This window comes from Stigmatopora argus, chromosome 1 (assembly GCF_051989625.1).
Source record: "Stigmatopora argus isolate UIUO_Sarg chromosome 1, RoL_Sarg_1.0, whole genome shotgun sequence".
Lineage (NCBI taxonomy): Eukaryota > Metazoa > Chordata > Actinopteri > Syngnathiformes > Syngnathidae > Stigmatopora > Stigmatopora argus.
In genome coordinates, this window is record NC_135387.1 from 29,864,171 (window position 1) to 29,884,431 (window position 20,261).

The following is a 20,261-nucleotide window of genomic DNA, read 5'->3' on the forward strand; positions in this document are numbered from 1 at the left end:
TTATTAAGCGATTAAAAAAATATAACAATATTTAATCACAGGGGCGCCCTTATAAATCTAAAATTTTACCCAAATTCTAGTCTGTTCTAGTCTGTTCTAGTCTGTTCTAGTCTGTTCGAGTCTGTTCGAGTCTGTTCGAGTCTGTTCTAGTCTGTTCTAGTCTAATCTAGTCTAGTCTAATCTAATCTGCGCTAATATGATCTGCGCTAATATGATCTGCGCTAATCTGATCTGCGCTAATCTGATCTGCGCTAATCTGATCTGTGCTAATCTGATCTGCGCTAATCTGATCTGCGCTAATCTGATCTGCACTAATCTGATCTGCACTAATCTAATCTGCGCTCATTTAATCTGCGCTAATTTAATCTGCGCTAATCTATTCTGCGCTAATCTAATCTGCGCTAATCTAATCTGCGCTAATCTAATCTACGCTAATCTAATATAATATAATCTAAAATAATCTAATCTGCACTAATCTAATCTAAAATAATATAATCTGCGCTAATCTAATCTGCGCTGATCTAATCTAAAATAATCTAATCTGCTCTGATGTAATCTGCGCTAATCTAATCTAAAATAATCTAATTTTGCGCTAATCTAATCTTCAAAATTGCCAGTGCTTTTCAAATAGCTTTAATTTTTTTCTATAGTTAATTCCTGCAAAGAAATAAAAACCACATAGAGCAAATTGGCTATTTTGGTTTGAGCTAAACCACTTCAAACAACTGACGTATTGTTGAAAAGGAAGTGAGTGCGCTACTTTCAAAATAATGGAATGTTTTTTGACAACGTGGCAAAATGACATGATTTTGCGTTTCCATGTGAATCGTCATGGTAGATTAAAATGACGAAAAATGTTATTTTATTTTTACATGTGAATTGCTAGGCAAAAAATGCTTGATTTTATTGATTTATTTTTTCATAGTTTTGATATCTGAATCCGACTCAACCTCGGGAAGATTCTCATCATCCTCGAGTTGCCGGGTTGACAAACGAGATGGGTAAATGGAAAGGTCTCCCCCCTCATGCGGGAACTCACGAGGGAAATCATTCTCAACAGTGGACGCCAATTCAGCAATTATTAACTCATTTAGCGTAAAGCACGTATCAAAGAGGAAGCAGAATTTCAAAGAGAGAACTCCAATATCAACATATTTCTGTTGTTTTTGATAACCCAGCTCTGCTTTGTAATTTTTTGGCTATTCAGCGGGTATCTTGATCAACTATAATTCACCCCTGCATACCTGTCAATTTAATACTTGGCATTATGGGAAAAAAATACCTCAATCCAATTTAGTAATTGCCCTATGACAGTTGAATTTTTATATATATATATATAAATTTGGGTAATCTAAGGTCGGTATTAGTTGACTCAAGGTCAAAATCAGGTTTAAATCTGGCTTTTAAAAAAATAAAACAGATTTACATATATTTATTAACACCTGAATCTCCAATTGCTTGACGAGTAGTGTGAATCCCCATCCTATTATTTAATGTCAGTTCTGCAGCGCCGGTTGCCATGGCGATCTGCTTTATGGAAGACGGAACAATCGGCACCATAACAGAAATCCCAAGGTACCGCGACTTCAATAACACTTCCTGTATCATCTGCATGACTTAACACACTCTTTACAAAACGCCATCCGTATTTACTCGCATATAAGCCGCCTCCGCGTATAAGCCGCACCCTTAATATTGCCTTAAAATCGTTGAATTTTACAATTTCTCGCGTATAAGCCACACCCTGGTTCGCAATTTTAACCTCCATATTCATGGTTTTAATAGGGAGTACAAATGTGTTACTTTGAAGGGAAAATCTTAAGAAAAATCATCACACGTGGTATTTCGGAGATATTATATGAATCAAAAATTCCGAAAGGGTGTTGCCTGCACATAGATGAATACAAAAAGATGTCATGTGAGCGGTACAACCAGGAAGTGTGTCCGTAGCGGTCTAGTTTTGTCATTCCTAGGTAAGATGGCGGCGCCCTGAGCGAGCAATGGCAGGCACAAGTCAGTTTTTTCATGTTTTATGTAAGATATATTTTAATTTTTTTCTTGAATTTCAATCATAGACATTGAAATATTTTTTTTTAGCATTTTATCTGTTTATCTTTTCTCTATTTTGAATGAAATGACCGTATCAGCCGCATTGTCTTGCGTTATGGCGTCATGGCGTAATGGCGCCATGGCGTTAAGGGTGTCATAGTATTTCGTCTTTGTCACCTTGCAGTTTTGTGCATGTCAAGTTTAATTTGTACGCATATAAGCCGTACCCTCGATTCAGTCGTCATTTTTTTCAGCGACAAATTTGGCGTATATACGAGAAAATAAAGTATATTACGTGTATATATATAAATATATAATATGCGTGGGTGTCCTCCGGGTAGTCCAGTTTCCTCCCACATCCCAAAAACATGCATGGTAGGCTAATTGGACATTCTAAATTGCCCCTACCTTTGATTGGATGTCCTTTGTCTCCTTGTGCCCTGCGATTGGCCGGCCACCGATTCTGGGTGTCCACCCCCTGCGACCCTAATGAGGATAAAGCGGTTCAGAAAATGAGAGGAGAGATGATATATATATATATCTGTATATATATATATATATATATATATATATATATATATATATATATATACATATATCTGTATATATATATATATATATATATATATATATATATATATATATATATATATAAAGATATATATATACATATATAGATATACAGATATACAGATATATGGATATACAGATATATAGATATATAAATATATAGATATTGATATACAGATATACAGATATATATCTATATAGATATACATATATATATATATATATATATATATATATATATATATATATATGTATATCTGTGCATCTATCTATATATATATATATATATATATCTGTATATCTATATATCTATATATATATATATATATATATATATCTTTATATATATATGTATATATACATATATACACATATATATGTATATATACATATGTATATATACATATATTTATATATATATATATATATATATATATATATATTGGATTGGATAACTTTATTCATCCCGTATTCGGGAAATTTCATTGTGACAGTAGCAAGAAAAGGCATAGTTATAAATTAGACAGTACAGTCAAAGGCCGCAGAACAACAAAGCAAAAGCAAAAAGCACAAAGTACAAAGCAAATCAAAGTCAATGGGATCATTAAGAATCACCAAATCATTAAGACAGAAAAGCAGCAAAAACACAAAATGAGCTACAAGTTTCGGTAGCAAAACCGGATAGACTCAAAAAGACGTAAAGTTGGACAAAAACTGGAACCACACCATATATATATATATATATATATATATATATATATATATATATATATATATATATATATATATATATATATATATATAGAAAAGACAGAGAAATAGTGTGGAAATTGATGTTAAATTTACAGCATTTTGTAATCTGGCAACGTTTCCAAAGCAATATTAACATTGCCCTGGACCTGACTTCCTCCTCTTATTAAAGGTCCCCATGAAAGAAAGATTGTCCAGTCGCAAGTCGCCAAGCGCCGGAGCCCGATTTAACCAGACCAAGGTCCAAGGTGACAATTGGCGGAGGGCTGTCGCTCTGGCCCGGATCGGATATACAGTAAATGAACCTCTTGAGACAGTTTGGATGAGTCAATCCTTCATTTCCAGCGCCGGCAGAAAGGAGAGGATAATTGGCCGCTTCTCATGGCGGCCGCCAATTGCTCTGGGAGATGAAGAACCGTCATAAAGTCAAGAGTAACTAAGCACCTTGACTCGGACAAAAAAAAAGCCCACTGGTACTTTAAGGACATGTTGTTTCTATGCCCGCAACCTCAATCTGACATTGTTATGAGCTTGTCCATCTTCAAAGTCCTTGCTTTTAGTGTCCAATGCATGAAAAAAGATGGACGACAAGCGCAAACCTTGCGTTCCTTGCCCATTTGCGTTTGATTTATTTAATAAGGGAGAGAGCACATATTAATGAATATATTTATATTCATGTTAATGAACATATATATGGAAATCAGTAAGATTGTTGCCCTTGACATGAATGATGACACATACTAGACACACATATACAAACATGTACATTTTGTTCGTCTGATAGGCAGGCTTTAAAATGATTGGCTAAGAGGTTCAGAGACGGACGGATGGGAGTGAGGATTCCCTTTCACTTATTTATTATGTTGAGTAATAGTATTTATTTATTATAAGTCAAATCAATCAAAAGCCTTTATTGTTATCATACACAGCTGCGTATAACGAAATTGGTGGTGCTACTCCACAAAGTGCGTTTTCCCAGTTCTATGACTACTACGACTACTACTACTACGACTACTACCACAAGTACTGCTACTACTACCACGACCAATACTACTACTACCACAAGTGCTGCAACTACTACCACGACCAATAATACTACTACTACTACCACCACAACCAATACTACTACTACTACCACAACCAATACTACTACTACTACCACCACTACTATCATTAACACTTCTACTACTACTACCAGTATCAATACTACTACCACTACTACTACTACCACTATCAATACTACTACTACTACTACCACTACTACTACTACTACCACTACTACTACCACTATCAATACTACTACCACTACTACTACCACCATCAATACTACTACCACTACTACTACCAATACTACAACTACTACCATCACTACCACTTCTACTACTACTACCACTTCTATTACTACTACCACTACCAATACTACTACCACTACTACCACCACTACTATCATTAACACTTCTACTACTACCACTATCAATACTACTACCACTATCAATACCACTACCACTATCAATACCACTACCACTACCACTACTACTACTACCACAATCAATACTACTATCACTATCAATACTACTACCCCTCTCAATCCTACTACCAATATCAATACTACTACCAATACTACAACTACTACCATCACTACCACTTCTACTACCACTACTTCTACTACTACCACCACTACCAATACTACTACTATTACTACCAATATTACAATTACTACCATCACTACCACTTCTACTACTACCACCACTAGCAATACTACTACTACCAATACTACAACTACTACCATCACTACCACTTCTACTACTACTACTACCACCACTACCACTTCTACTACTACCACTTCTATTACTTTTACCACTACCAATACTACTACCACCACCACTACTACTACTACAACCGCTACTACCACTAACACTACCACTACTACTACTACCACTACTACTACTACTAACACTACCACTACTACTACCACTACCACCACTACCCCTTCCACCACTACTACCACTACTACCAATGAAAGAACAACAAAAATCATTGTAATAAATGTTTTTAGAATAAAAACAAATATTTCTCACAAAAGTTATCAGTTCAAAGTAGGGATCATCCAAGAAAGAAATGGCATATACTCAATCAAAAGTAAAGCATTTGTGATTCCGTCATCATTACGTTTGTATATTGATGGAGACTCAAGATGTTTTTCTTTTGTTATTTTCAAGCTTGAAGTGCTCTTTTGCCATTACTTTCAAAAATAATGTCTATGTCTGGATTTTAAGGGCTCTTTCGAGTATCAAACTCACATTGTACCTGATGAAAAATAATATATGACAATAACCTTTGATATTCTTCCTGCTGGGATCGTAATGCTCCCCTTGGCTGGTGGCTTCACAAAAGGGGAAGTAATTATTTACATTTTTTGCTCGTAACAAAACATAAACAAATTTAAATGAACTTGAGTTATATTTCCAACCCTATGAAAAAACACCCAAAACAAGATATTGGATTGGAATTTTTTTTATTTGTTCTGTTTTGCCATCTATTAACAAAGTGACAAATAACTAGTGGTTTAATAGTGCACTAAAATGTGTTTAATAGTACTAAAATTAGACTGATTTCGCAAAGGGAGGGAAATTGTGAATGGCAACACGCTTGTAACATAACACAAACAAATCTAAATGAACTTGGATTTTGATGCAGACACTTTCAACAATAAGTTTAATCTTACCTTACACTACACTTAATTCTAATTTTGTTTGACATTTTGATACTTTTCTTCTCCCGGGTTGGCTCTATTGGCCCCGCCTCCACCCTGACTTTCAGACGCAACCTATCGAGGGTTGTTTGCTTTTGTCTTCCCTTCAAAATATTCAGAAAATGATGCACACAAATGTCCTCACAATAGGATAACCCACGACCACTAGCCAACGAGAAGTAGCATATACTCCTCTCGTATTAGCGAACAAGCTCCGCCATTCGCACTGACTAACGGGGAAAAAAAACACTGAAAAAAATGCAAGGCTCCGCCCACTGCTCGTAGAGGGAGTTACGACCAGAAAGACAGTGGCCATGATGTTCTTATGAGCTTGTATATCAAAATTTGTCCTGCATCTCAAGATAATCATTTGTCCGAATTTTTACTCGTATCTCAAATTCCTCGTATGTCGGGGTACTCGTATGTCAAGGCACCACTGTATACTAAAAATCCGACCAGACGTTAACCCAGATGTTAAACAGACTCTGCCAAGAGATGCGTGACTGGCGCCATGACGCGCACCGATTACCTCGAGATCCCCCACCACCTGGATCCCGACGATCTAAATAAAAAATGATTGGCAGGAGTCGTTAGCACCATCCATCATCATTTGCCGCCTCCCATTAAGGCTCCGTGTCTAATTGAGCTCCCGGCTAAGGTCAAAATGATGCTAACGTTCCGTTGCAATGGCAGGAATAATAGCCTTACCTCACGACAATTAGGCGCACCTTGTTTATTTGCGTGCATTACGTTTTCCCCGCGGGGTGATTCATCCTCGCCATTGGGGGGGGGCTAATAAGAGTCGGAATGTCGCTAAGTTCAAGCCCAAGTTTAATGCTGTTCGATTTTTATCGAGAACATTTTTTTCCTCTCCGGCTTGTTAAGTGATGAAGGACAAAAGATGGCGGCTCTATATTTAGCAAGAGGAAAAAAGGTTGGGATGTTCTGGATGCAAATGGACTCATTTCCGCTTTCCCCGCATCCCCCCGTAGTAGTAGTATCAATAGTTTTAGTAGTTGTTGTAGTGATAACAGTAGTAGTAGTAGTCGTAGTACTAGTAGTAGTAGTACTATAAGTAGTAGTAGTACTAGTAGTAGTAGTAGTAGTAGTACTACTAGAAGTAGTAGTAGTAGTACTAGAAGTAGTAGTAGTACTAGAAGTAGTAGTACTGGAAGTAGTAGTAGTAGTACTAGTGGTAGTACTAGAAGTAGTAGTAGTACTAGTAGTAGTACTAGAAGTAGTAGTAGTACTAGAAGTAGTAGTAGTACTAGAAGTAGTAGTAGTACTAGAAGTAGTAGTAATAGTACAAGTAGTAGTAGTACTAGAAGTAGTAGTAGTACAAGAAGTAGTAGTAGTACAAGTAGTAGTAGTATTAGAAGTAGTAGTAGTAGTACAAGAAGTAGTAGTAGTAGCACTAGAAGTAGTAGTAGTACAAGAAGTAGTAGTAGTAGTACTAGAAGTAGTAGTACAAGTAGTAGTACTACTACTACTACTACTAGTAGTACTAGAAGTAGTAGTAGTAGTACTAGAAGTAGTAGTAGTACTAGAAGTAGTAGTAGTACTAGAAGTAGTAGTAGTACTAGAAGTAGTAGTAGTACTAGAAGTAGTAGTAGTACTAGAAGTAGTAGTAGTACTAGAAGTAGTAGTAGTAGTAGTTGTTGTTGTTGTAGTTGTAGTAGTACTAGAAGTAGTAGTAATAGTACTAGAAGTAGTAGTAGTAGTAGTTGTTGTTGTTGTAGTTGTAGTAGTACTAGAAGTAGTAGTAGTAGTACTAGAAGTAGTAGTAGTAGTTGTTGTTGTAGTTGTATTAGTACTAGAAGTAGTAGTAGCTGTTGTTGTTGTAGTTGTAGTGCTAGTAGTACTATTAGCAGTAGTAGATGTAGTAGTATTTGTAGCGATAGCAGTAGCAGTAGTAATAGTAGTTGTTGTAGTAGTAGCATCAGTGACGGAGGAAATTGACTAGATGAGGAAAAAGCCTGGAGACTTGGTTAGAAAAAGACCTGGGCGCAAACATATTTCAATATAAATGATTCTATCGGTCCATTTTCAATAGGCTGAGTGTAATATTGTTGAGAGTCACTGCTGTGTGATGATAACGCAGCGGAGAGGCGCAATCAACAGCCAGCCTGTGTGTAGAAATTGGTCAAACATAATTGGAATTCAGTCTTTTGGAAGAGGGGAGCTGGAGCGGCGTTTCGTGGGATTATTTCGTGACTGCCGCCAAATTCGTGTCATCAATAAAAGCCTGTATGAAACACCTGCGCGTGCGTGTGTGTGTGTGTGTGTGGATGCACTAGACTACCAAAGTGTAAATAAGTCGATGGATAACAATAGAATTAGAAGAGGTACCTTCAGTGAAGGGTTTATCCTAAAAATAGTTTTATATATAAGGTGCACTGAGTTATGCGGTAGTAGTGGTCATCGTAGTGGTAGTGGTAGTTGTAGTAGTAGTAGTAGTGGTAGTGGTAATGGTAGTAGTAGGGTTAGTAGTTATTGTAATGGTAGTAGTAGTAGTAGCAGTCGTAGATGTAGTAGTAGTTGTAATGGTAGTAGTAGTAGTAGTACCAGTCGTAGATGTAGTAGTATTTGTAGTGATAACAGTAGTAGTAATAGTAGTTCTAGTGGTAGTAGCAGCAGTAGCAGTAGTAGCAGTAGCACTGCAGTAGTATTTGTACTGATAACAGTAGAAGTAATAGTAGTTCTAGTGGTAGTAGCAGCAGTAGCAGTAGTAGCAGTAGCATTTGTACTGATAACAGTAGTAGTAATAGTAGTTCTAGTGGTAGTAGCAGCAGTAGCAGTAGTAGCAGTAGTATTTGTACTGATAACAGTAGTAGTAATAGTAGTTCTAGTGGTAGTAGCAGCAGTAGCAGTAGTAGCAGTAGCAGTAGTACTAGAACTAGTAGTAGTTGTTGTAGTGGTAGTAGTACTACTAGCAGTAGTACTAGTACTTCTAGTAGTAGTTGTTGTAGTGGTAGTAGTACTATTAGCAGTAGTAGATGTGGTAGTATTTGTAGCGATAGCAGTAGTACTATTAGCAGTAGTACTAGTACTGGTAGTAGCTGTTGTTGTAGTGGTAGTAGTACTATTAGCAGTAGTAGATGTGGTAGTATTTGTAGCGATAGCAGTAGTAGTAGTACTAGTAGTAATAGTAGATGTAGTAGTTGTCATAGTAGTAGTAGTACTATTAGCAGTAGTAGATGTGGTAGTATTTGTAGCGATAGCAGTAGTACTATTAGCAGTAGTACTAGTACTGGTAGTAGCTGTTGTTGTAGTGGTAGTAGTACTATTAGCAGTAGTAGATGTGGTAGTATTTGTAGCGATAGCAGTAGTAGTAGTACTAGTAGTAATAGTAGATGTAGTAGTTGTCATAGTAGTAGTAGTTGTAGCAGCAGTAATAGTGGTAGTAGTAGTTGTTGTTGTAGTGGTAGTAGTGGTAGTGATAGTAATAGTGGTAGTAGTAGTCGTTGTTATTGTAGTGGTAGTAGTAGTAGTTGTAGTAGTAGTGGTAGCAGTGATACTAGTAGTAGTAGGTTGTTGTCTCCTTGAGCCCCGCGGTTTAGCTTGCTGCCCCATAGACGACTGAGATAAGCTTTAGCACCCCTTGTGAAAATAAGTGAAACTGAAATTTAATTGTTTTTGTCTCTATGAATTGCATTTTATTTGAGGAGCAAGATGAACCCTGCTTTTTTGCTTTGGATAAGCTAGCAAATTACACTTTTTATTAAAAAAACAAACTAAAATATTGTATATTTTTGGGACTATTCGTCACACTGGCGAATGTGTTGCATTTTTGTGAGTACAATTTTTTTTTTTACCAACAAACAAAATAAAGTTAACAGCACTAAAATGGAGAACAAGACACAAAATTGGAATTTGTTAACAAAAAAGTTTTTCAGATAAGTATCGTTTAATAAGAAAACAACATAACTGGCGGTTATGTAGAAAAAAAGAAAAAGAATTTGCAGGCCCAGCCAAATTATGAAAAAAAAAATGCGGAAAATACTGATAACACACAAGGGCACATTCTCTTTTATTGCAAAACGACTTTGGTGCCTCTTTAATGTTGTGGTGAAATTGCCGCTCATCGTCATTGCAAATTGTTACTTAAAACTAAAACAAAAAAAATCACTTTCCTATGTGTTTTGGCCCACCTGATATTTACTGGTAATTACTAAGTCATTTCCCCAAAATGTTATTACAGAAATCCAAAAGCAACTCTAATGGTCAAATCATTATCTTTAAATCCCAAATGCTGCCATCGGCTGTCCACTGATTCGGGTCCGAAAGTCAGCAGGGATGGGCTCTGGCACCCCCCGCGACCCTTGTGAGGATGAAACGGTTCAGAATGACTGAATGACAATGAATGACAATGAATGACTGAATGACTGAATGACTGAATGACTGAATGACTGAATGACTGAATGACTGAATGACTGAATGACTGAATGACTGAATGACAATGAATGAATGAATGACAATGAATGAATGAATGACTGAATGACTGAATGACTGCATGACTGACTGAATGACTGACTGAATGACTGACTGAATGACTGACTGAATGACTGACTGAATGACTGACTGAATGATTGACTGAATGACTGAATGACTGGATGACTGGATGACTGGATGAATGACTGAATGACTGAATGACAATGAATGACTGGATGACTGGATGACTGGATGACTGGATGAATGACTGAATGACTGAATGACAATGAATGACAATGAATGAATGAATCCCAAATGCTGCGATCGGCTATCCACCGATTCGAGCCTGAAAGTTAGCATAGGCTCCGGCACCCCCCATGACCCTTGTGAGGATGGAATGGTTCAGAAAATGACTGAACGAATGAATGAATCCCAAATGCTGTGATCGTCTGTCCACCGATTCTGGCCCGAAAATCAGCAGGGATAGGCTCCGGCACCCTTGCGAACCTTGTGAGGATGAAATGGTTCAGAAAATGACTGAATGACTGAATGAATAAATCCCATATGCTGCGATCGGCTGTCCACCGATTCGGGCCCGAAAGTCAGCAGGGATAGGCTCCGGCACCCCCGCAACCCTTGTGAGGATGAAATGGTTCAGAAAATGAATGAACAAATGAATGAATGAATCCCAAATGCTGTGATCGTCTGTCCACCGATTCGGCCCCGAAAATCAGCAGGGATAGGCTCCGGCACCCCCCGCGAACCTTGTGAGGATGAAATGGTTCAGAAAATGAATGAATGAATGAACGAACAAACGGACGAACGAATGAATCCCAAATGCTGTGATCGCCTGTCCACCGATTCTGGCCCGAAAGTCAGCACGGATAGGCTCCGGCACCCCCCGTGACCCTTGTGAGGATGAAACGGTTCAGACAATGAATGAATGAGTGAATCCCAAATGTCCAAAGCAATAAGTGGAGCTCTTTTGTCCAAGAAATGAAGACATTATGATCCCGGAATTCCACCCTCTGACTGTGCCAAGTCATTAGACCCAAACCCAATAGAGCTAATAATGAAAATCCAGTCTCATCCTAAAGCGGAATTTTTAATCTTTGCCTGCTTTTCCCCTATGCTTACCTATGTCGCCTCTAAGATTAGTCATAATTACCATCACTCCTGCCAGATTCCTCGATGTCCAGTCACCATGGAAACTCGTGGCCTTTCCCACAAAACGGCACGGCTGGCAAAGAGAGAAATCATCCAATTAACTACTATATGTTCAAATAAAAATATGTGGCAATATATTCACAAATATACTTTTTGATACCAACGCTATTATATGGCGCTAATCCACTTTGAACGGGAGACAAAAGGATAGGACATCTATACAGTAAAGTGCCATTTGAGGACTTTTAATTTTTAGTATTGGTCCAATATTTACCGTATTTACTCACATATAAGCCGCACCAAAATTTGTTCGACTTCCGAAATGTGTTCAACTTCCGAAATGTGTTCGACTTCCGAAATGTGTTCGACTTCCGAAATGTGTTCGACTTCCGAAATGTGTTCGACTTCCGAAATGTGTTCGACTTCCGAAATGTGTTCGACTTCCGAAATGTGTTCGACTTCCGAAATGTGTTCGACTTCCGAAATGTGTTCGACTTCCGAAATGTGTTCGACTTCCGAAATGTGTTCGACTTCCGAAATGTGTTCGACTTCCGAAATGTGTTCGACTTCCGAAATGTGTTCGACTTCCGAAATGTGTTCGACTTCCGAAATTTGGTCGACTTCCGAAATGTGTTCGACTTCCGAAATTTGTTCGACTTCCGAAATTTGTTCAACTTCCGAAATTTGTTCGACTTTTGAAATTTGTTCACATTCTGAAATTTGTTCACATTCTGAAATTTGTTCAAATTCCCAAATTTGTTTGAATTCCAGGACAACAAAACAGAATTTTTTAATTGAATCCCGATTAGTTTGATGTCTAAATCCTTTGAGAACCACGATTTTCCCGTTATTCCAAACGTGATGTGGTGCGACTTCATAGCGGCGAGGCAGTAGCGTACACAATTTGAAATGATCAAAAAACATGTAAAAACTACGGGAAAAACAAGTTGACAGGTATGTTAAATCAACACCATAAAAACACTGTCACTATATTGCTGTTATTCACCTTTCACAGCAAATCTTGGAACCTATTACCCGCGATAAACGAGGTATTACTGCAATACTAACACTATTCTAAAATGACACAAGGGAGGGTTTGCTACCAAAAATGAAGTTTAGTTTTTTTGTTTTTGTTTTTTTTGCTTGGCTTCACCATTGGCGCTTAGTCTAGCTGGCCAGCAGGGGCACGGCCTGTTAATTAAACAAGCTGGAAATGGACTTCATGAAATGTTAATTAGGTTGTAAATGAAAGTGAGGTGGGCTGTATAGGGTCTGACCTGATAAAGCGGAGCTATGGATGTGTGGGTGTTCGTCTGTGCGCTTCGGGCAGACGGAGATAATGAGCTCAGTCACTTTGACTACGGAGAATATTGGACCAGGACCAGGACTTCAGCGAGAGCCTGGAAATATGGCACCGGGTTCAAACAAATGAATGAAAGCCGGCTCAAAAATCCAAAAGTAGTTGATCGTGAAAACTTCCAAGGATTTTACCTCAAACATTGAACGCTGTTTTTATTTTAACCTGATTTTATAACATGGTTGGCAGAGGAACTTTTCTTCAATGCAGTTTTTAATTCGCAAACCAAAATAAAAAGGATGTATGCGTTATTTTTACTTTTGCATTTTTCTGTCATATTTGTTATCATGGTTTAAAAAATATCGGTAAAAAAACTTGGATCAGAAGTAAAACCTAGATTTTTCTGTATATGTATATATATGTGTATATGTATATATGTATATGTATGTGTATGTGTGTGTATATGTATGTGAATGTGTATGTGTATGTGTGTATGTGTGCATGTGTGTATACGTGTATATGTGTATGTGTGTATCTGTGTATACGTGTATCTGTGTATACGTGTATACGTGTATGTGTGTATATGTGTGTATATGTGTGTATGTGTATGTTTGTATGTGTGTATGTGTGTACGTGTGTGTATATATGTGTATATGTGAGTATGTATATATGTTTACATGTGTATATGTGTATTGGATTGGATTGGATAACTTTATTCATCCCGTATTCGGGAAATTTCGTTGTTCCAGTGGCAAGAGGGTGAGGATGCAGGAATAGGAAAGGCATTTGTGTGTATGTGTGTGTATGTGTGTGTATGTGTGTATGTGTATGGGTGTATGTGTGTGTATATATGTGTATATGTGAGTATGTATATATGTGTATATGTGTATATGTATATAGGTGTATGTGTGTGTATGTGTATATGTGTATATGTGTATGTGTAAATGTGTATGTGTACATGTGTACATGTGTATATGTGCATGTGTGTATGTGTGTGTGCATGTGTGTATGTGTGTATGTGTGTGTATGTGTGTATTTGTGTATGTGTGTATGTGTGTATGTGTGTATGTGTGTATGTGTGTACGTGTATATGTGTATATGTGTGTATGTGTACATGTGTACATGTGTATATGTATGTGTATATATGTATATGTGTATGTGTATATGTGTATGTGTGTATGTGTGTGTATATATATGTGTATATGTGTGTGCATGTGTATATGTGTAAATGTGTATGTGTATATGTGTACATGTGTACATGTGTACGTGTGTATGTGTGTATGTGTGTATGTGTGTATGGTGTATGTGTGTATGTGTGTATGTGTATATGGTTATATGTGTATGTGTATATATGTATATGTTTATGTGTATATGTTTATGTGTATATGTGTATGTAAGTATATATATATATATATATATATATAAATCAATATGTCATTAAGTGCCATATTTGTCAAGCCAAACCGCAACATTTCTTATTTTAAATCACATACTATTATTATTATATATTTTGAATCTCCGTAATACTTTGAACTGTCTCTTTTGTACTTTTGTACTTTTGTACGCAATTCTATCGTTTGATTTGTGTGGCAAAACTGCTATTGGGAATATAAATGGCTGTTGCTGAATAAAATAGAAGAAAAGAAAAACATACAAAAGTGCGAAAGTAGGTCAGTCAATGAAGAATTCCTAATAAGAATCATTTGGAATAAAATCCACCTTTCTGCACTCGAATTTAACATCATTTCACCTTGGTTCTGATTTGCAATTTTTCCTTGTTTCGCCTGTGTTCTCGCCTTTCACTGGAGGCGCTTGTTCTGAGTACCCGAACGCAGTCGTACCCGCAGGTGGATTATGTTAGCCCCCGCATTTTGGAAGGTAGATGAATGCCATGTGGTTTTTCAAAAAGGAAAATTGTGTTTCAGGATACGAAAGACATTCAAGTTAGGAACGCCAAAACTGAAAAATTTATATTGACTCCTCATTTAACAATCATTACTTCTCTAATTAAGATATTAAAGGTGGTGCCGACAGCCTCAGTTAACATAAATAACCTGTCACAGCTGCTTAGTTGTTGTATTACCGTATTTACTCTCATATAAGCCGCTTTTGTCGGACAAAAATAATGACTGAATCGAGGGTACGGCTTATATGCACATAGAAACACGACATGCATGGAACTACAAGTTGACAGCGCCGTGACATGATGATGTCATGACGCAATGGCGCCGTGACATGATGACATCACGATGCAATGGCGCCGTGACATGATGATGTCACGACACAATGGTGGCATGAAATGATGACGTCACGACGCAATGGCGCTGTGACATGATGACGTCACGACGCAATGGCGCCGTGACATGATGACATCACTGCGCAATGGCGCTGTGACAGGATGACGTCACGACGCAATGGCGCCATGAAATGATGACGTTACGACGCAATGGCGCCGTGACATGAAGACGTCACGACGCAATGGCGCCGTGACATGAAGACGTCACGACGCAATGGCGCCGTGACAGGATGACGTCACGACGCCATGGCGCCGTGACATGATGACGTCACGACGCAATGGCGCCGTGACATGATGACGTCACGATGCAATGGCGCCATGGAATGATGACGTCACGACACAATGGCGCTGTGATATGATGACGTCACGACGCAATGGCGCCGTGACATGATGATGGCACGACACAATGGTGCCATGAAGTGATGACGTCACGACGCAATGGTGCTGTGAAATGATGACGTCACGACGCAATGGCGCCGTGATATGATGACGTCACGACGCAATGGCGCCGTAACATGATGACGTCACGACGCAATAGCGCCGTGACATGATGACGTCACGACGCAATGGCGCCATGAAATGATGACGTCACGACACAATGGCACCGAGACATGATGATGTCACGATGCCATGGCGCCGTGACATGATGACGTCACGACGCAATGGCGCCATGAAATGATGACGTCACGACACAATGGCACCGAGACATGATGATGTCACGATGCCATGGCGCCGTGACATGATGACGTCTATGAATGAAATTCAGGAAAAAAACGTATCTTGCATAAAACTGCTCGCTCGGGGTATGGCTTATATGCGCATAAAAACATGAAAAAATCTGCAATATGACGGCGCCGTGATGCGACATGATGACGTCACGAAAAACATGCGTGTGCCGTGACATCACGACACACGTAAATGCCAATAGGGTCAATTATTTCAAAATAGAGTAAATATGGGTTTTACAAAAAACATACTTTAAAAAATCCTGTACAAAAGTACAGCGTACACATTATGATCCGAAAATACGGTAAAAAACGTATAAATTGACAGGTATTTGAAAATCCACTCCCGATTCCCTCTGTGTGCGCATCCCTAAAAAGGCCAAACAAATCAAAATCATTCCGATGTCAGCGCCGCATGTTTAACAAGCGAGACTGATAACTCTTTCAATAAATCACGGCATTCTTTTCTTGCAGCTAGCAAGAAAAAAAACGATTAAAAAAACCAAAAAAATGTCATCCAGGTCCATTCAAGGACAGCAAAAGCCAACGTGGGCGGAACCTTTTACCGGGCACAAATAGGTTCCATCAAATATTCACCCGAGCACATGTCTGGAGAAGTGCAGGCCTTAATAATCCATGAGAAGTTGAAGCGACTTGTCTACCGGAACGTGGCCGATCTTCAGGTGTGTTTCTTTAGAGTTTAAATCAAGTTTGGGTTTTAAAGCCTTTTTATTTCGGGAGTAAGCACCACCGCGTACTCTCGACAAAAAATGAAAGTGGGTCAAGTGAAAAGGAAACATGGTTCATTTGAATAATGAATTCCTTGAATCTCGTTCAACGCACGTTATTTGGGAAGTGCATTTTGGAAAATTATTCAAAATGGCAGAGGCTTATTTTTTTATTTTTAATCTTTGGAGCAAAGACAATAATTGGGATAACTGCGTTTTTCAAAGCTGGTTCTGCAATCAATTTACTGTGTTGGGTCTATCTGGATTACCCTATTTTCAGGCATTATTAGCTACCTCCGACTAGAAGCCGTAGTGGTAAAATTGCCTGAAAATGGTTGAATTTGACATTTTCCCTCGTATAAGCCGCCCCGATTGCCAATTTTCACCTGCATATTCGTGGTTATAATAGGGTACAAATGTGTTACTATGAAAAATCATTGCTCGTGGTATTTCTTTGATACTTTATGATCATACGAATGATTTTAATTTTTAGTAACGGTCCAATATTTACTCGCATATAAGCCGCACCCTTAATATTGCCGTAAAATCGTTGAATTTTACGATTTTTCGCGTATAAGACGCCCCCTGGCTGACAATTTTAACCTCCATATTCATGGTTTTAATGGGGAGTACAAATGTGTTACTAGCCTAGCATGCATGTTTTTGGGATATGGGAGGAAACCGGAGTACCCGGAGAAAACCCACACAAGCCCGGGAGAACATGCAAACTCTACACATGCCAAAGGCAGGGCCCAATAAGACAAACAATCAATCACACGCATGGTCAGGGGCAAATTAGCGGACAATTAGCCTAGCATGCTTGTTTTTAGGATGTGGAAAGAAACCGGAGCACCCAGAGAAAACCCACGCAAGCCCGTGGAGAACATGCAAACTCCACACATGCCAATGGCAGGGCCCAATAAGACAAACAACCAATCACATGCATGGTCAGGGGCAAATTAGCGGACAATTAGCCTAGCATGCATTTTTTTTGGAATGTGGAAGGAAACTGGAGTACCCGAAGAAAACCCACACAACCCATAGAGAACATGCAAACTCCACACATGCCAAAGGCAGGGCCCAATAAGACAAACAACCAATCACTCTTAGCTAGCGACAATTTAGAGTGCTAAATTAGCCTAGCATGCATGTTTTCGGGATGTGGAAAGAAACCAGAGTACCTGCAGAAAACCCACGCAATCCCGGAAAGAACATGCAAGCTGCACACAGTGAGAACCCATTTGGGATCGAACCCTCGAGCCCAAAACTGTGACGCCGAAATGCTAACCACTCCACCACCGCGCCTTATTTATAAAACATTACAGAAAAAAACAGCTGGAAATCAAGTATTTCCCATTGCTAAAATCAATAATGAGAAAAAAATTCAAACAATAACAATAACACCGCCAATAAAACAGTAGCAGACGATCGAACGGAGCTGAAAGCCGAAAAAAAATAATAAAAATATGAATTTTAAAATCCGACGGCGAGGGAGCTTCTTTAATGGGCGATATTCCACAACGCGGGACCAATAACAACGAAACTATCTTCTACACGTTTGATCAGCTGACCCGCCGCAGCTCACAGGAATGTCGGCGCTCCGAGATAAAAATTAATCTTCATGAATAGAATATTAATGAAGAGATATTAACATATTAAAAACCAAGAAGGGAGGCCAGGACCAGACTTTTGTGATCCCTCTTAAAGGGACTATTCAGACAAAGTTTTCCATATCTTACCTATAAAAATGTATTATAAAACTCAAGAAAATGAAATTATATTCTATTTCACTATATTGGTTGTCTGCTTTGTCGTGCCCTGTGATTGGCTGGCAACCCATTAAAGGATCATAATCATAAAGAGCCAAAACTGCATCAAAAAATTCAATAAAATCATCTAACAACATTTTGCACACGGCACGGCGTTGGCCCCGCCCACTAATTTAACAGATAAAATAAAGTGTTGCAGCATATGTCCTTAAACTAATGGATGACATCATTACATGTGTTTTGACATTAAATGCAATGCTATATTAATTATTTAATAGCACTTTTATTTAATTAGTAATTTCCATTTTTATAATTTAATAACAATTTTAAGTATTTATTTAAAGATGTATTTATATATTTCATTCAGTCTTATTTGGTACTCTATACAAGTTCCTCTTTTTATACACTTATTCAATGATTTGAATTTTAATATTGACAATAGCCAATAGAAAATAACTTTTGGAAGGGTTTGCCTCTGCATAGTTGAAATCAAAGACGTAACGGGAGTCCATTACGTTGTTGTTAACAACTCTTCAATGGCCACAAGTCATTTATCACTCGATCAAAGCAGTTTTTAGTCAAATATTTTGGTCATAACACAGATTAGCAATCTAGCGGGGGTGCTGGAGCCTATCCCATCTGATGTTGGACACCCTGAATTGGTGGCCAACCGATCACTGGGCACAAAGAGACAAAAGACAACCAACCACTCATAGCTAGCGGTGATTTGAGTGTTCAACCAGCTAGCCTAGCATGCATGTTTTTGGGCAACTGTAAAAAAACGTACCCAGAGAAAACCCATCTAAGCCCAGTGAAAACATGCAAATTCCACACAGTGAGGACTGACCTGGTATCAAACCCTCGACCCCAGAACTGCGAGGCCGACAAACTAACCACTAGGCGACTGAGAACAAATCATAGCTAGGTGCAATTTAGTGTTCAAACAGCTAGCATAGCATGCCTGTTTTGTGAGCGGAAACTGGAGTACCCTGAGAAAACCCACGCAAGAACATGCAAACTCCACACACGAGGGCCAACCTGGGATCAAACCCTTGACCCCAGACCTGCGAGGCTGACGCGCTACCCACTAGGCCACTGAGAACCAATCATAGCTAGGGGCAAACAGCTAGCATAGCATTCATATTTTTGGGGATGTGAGAGGAAACCGGAGTACCCTGAGAAAACCCATGCAAAAACATGTAAACGCCACAAAGCGAGGACCAACCTGGTATCAAACCCGCGACCCCAGAACTGCGAGGCCGACGCACAAACCACTAGGTGACTGAGAACCAATCATAGCTAGTGGCAATTTAGTGTCAAACAGCTAGCATAGCATGCATGTTTTGTGAGAGGAAACCAGAGTACCCTGAGAAAACCCACGCAAGAACATGCAAACTCCACACACAACGACCAACCTGGGATCAAACCCGCGACTTCAAACCTGCAAGGCCGACGCGCTAACCACTAGTCGACTGAGAACCAATCATAGCTAGGGGCAAACAGCTAGCATAGCATTCATATTTTGGGGGATTTGAGAGGAAACCGGAGTACTCTCAGAAAACCCACACAAGAACATGTAAACTACACACAGCGAGGACCAACCTGGCATCAAACCCTCGACCCCAGAACTGCGAGACCGACACTCTAACCACTGGTTCGATCAAAAAATGTATTATCCTGATATTATTGGGGTATTTATTCTAAAATATTATCGTCGATTGAAGGGG

General features: G+C 38.7%; 1 long non-coding RNA gene across 3 annotated transcripts in view; it reads right to left on the reverse strand.

Annotated features, from left to right (window-relative positions):
* Positions 1-10,636: 10,636 nt before the first annotated feature.
* LOC144074201 (uncharacterized) overlaps positions 10,637-20,261 on the reverse strand; it is a 211,616-nt gene continuing 201,991 nt past the window's right edge. For 2 of the 3 annotated variants that reach the window (XR_013300256.1, XR_013300255.1), the window contains one exon: positions 10,637-11,792. This is a non-coding gene — a long non-coding RNA (uncharacterized LOC144074201). Of the gene's footprint in view, positions 11,793-12,996; positions 13,120-20,261 lie in introns of all 3 variants that reach the window. The other variant, XR_013300259.1, reaches the window with a different exon arrangement.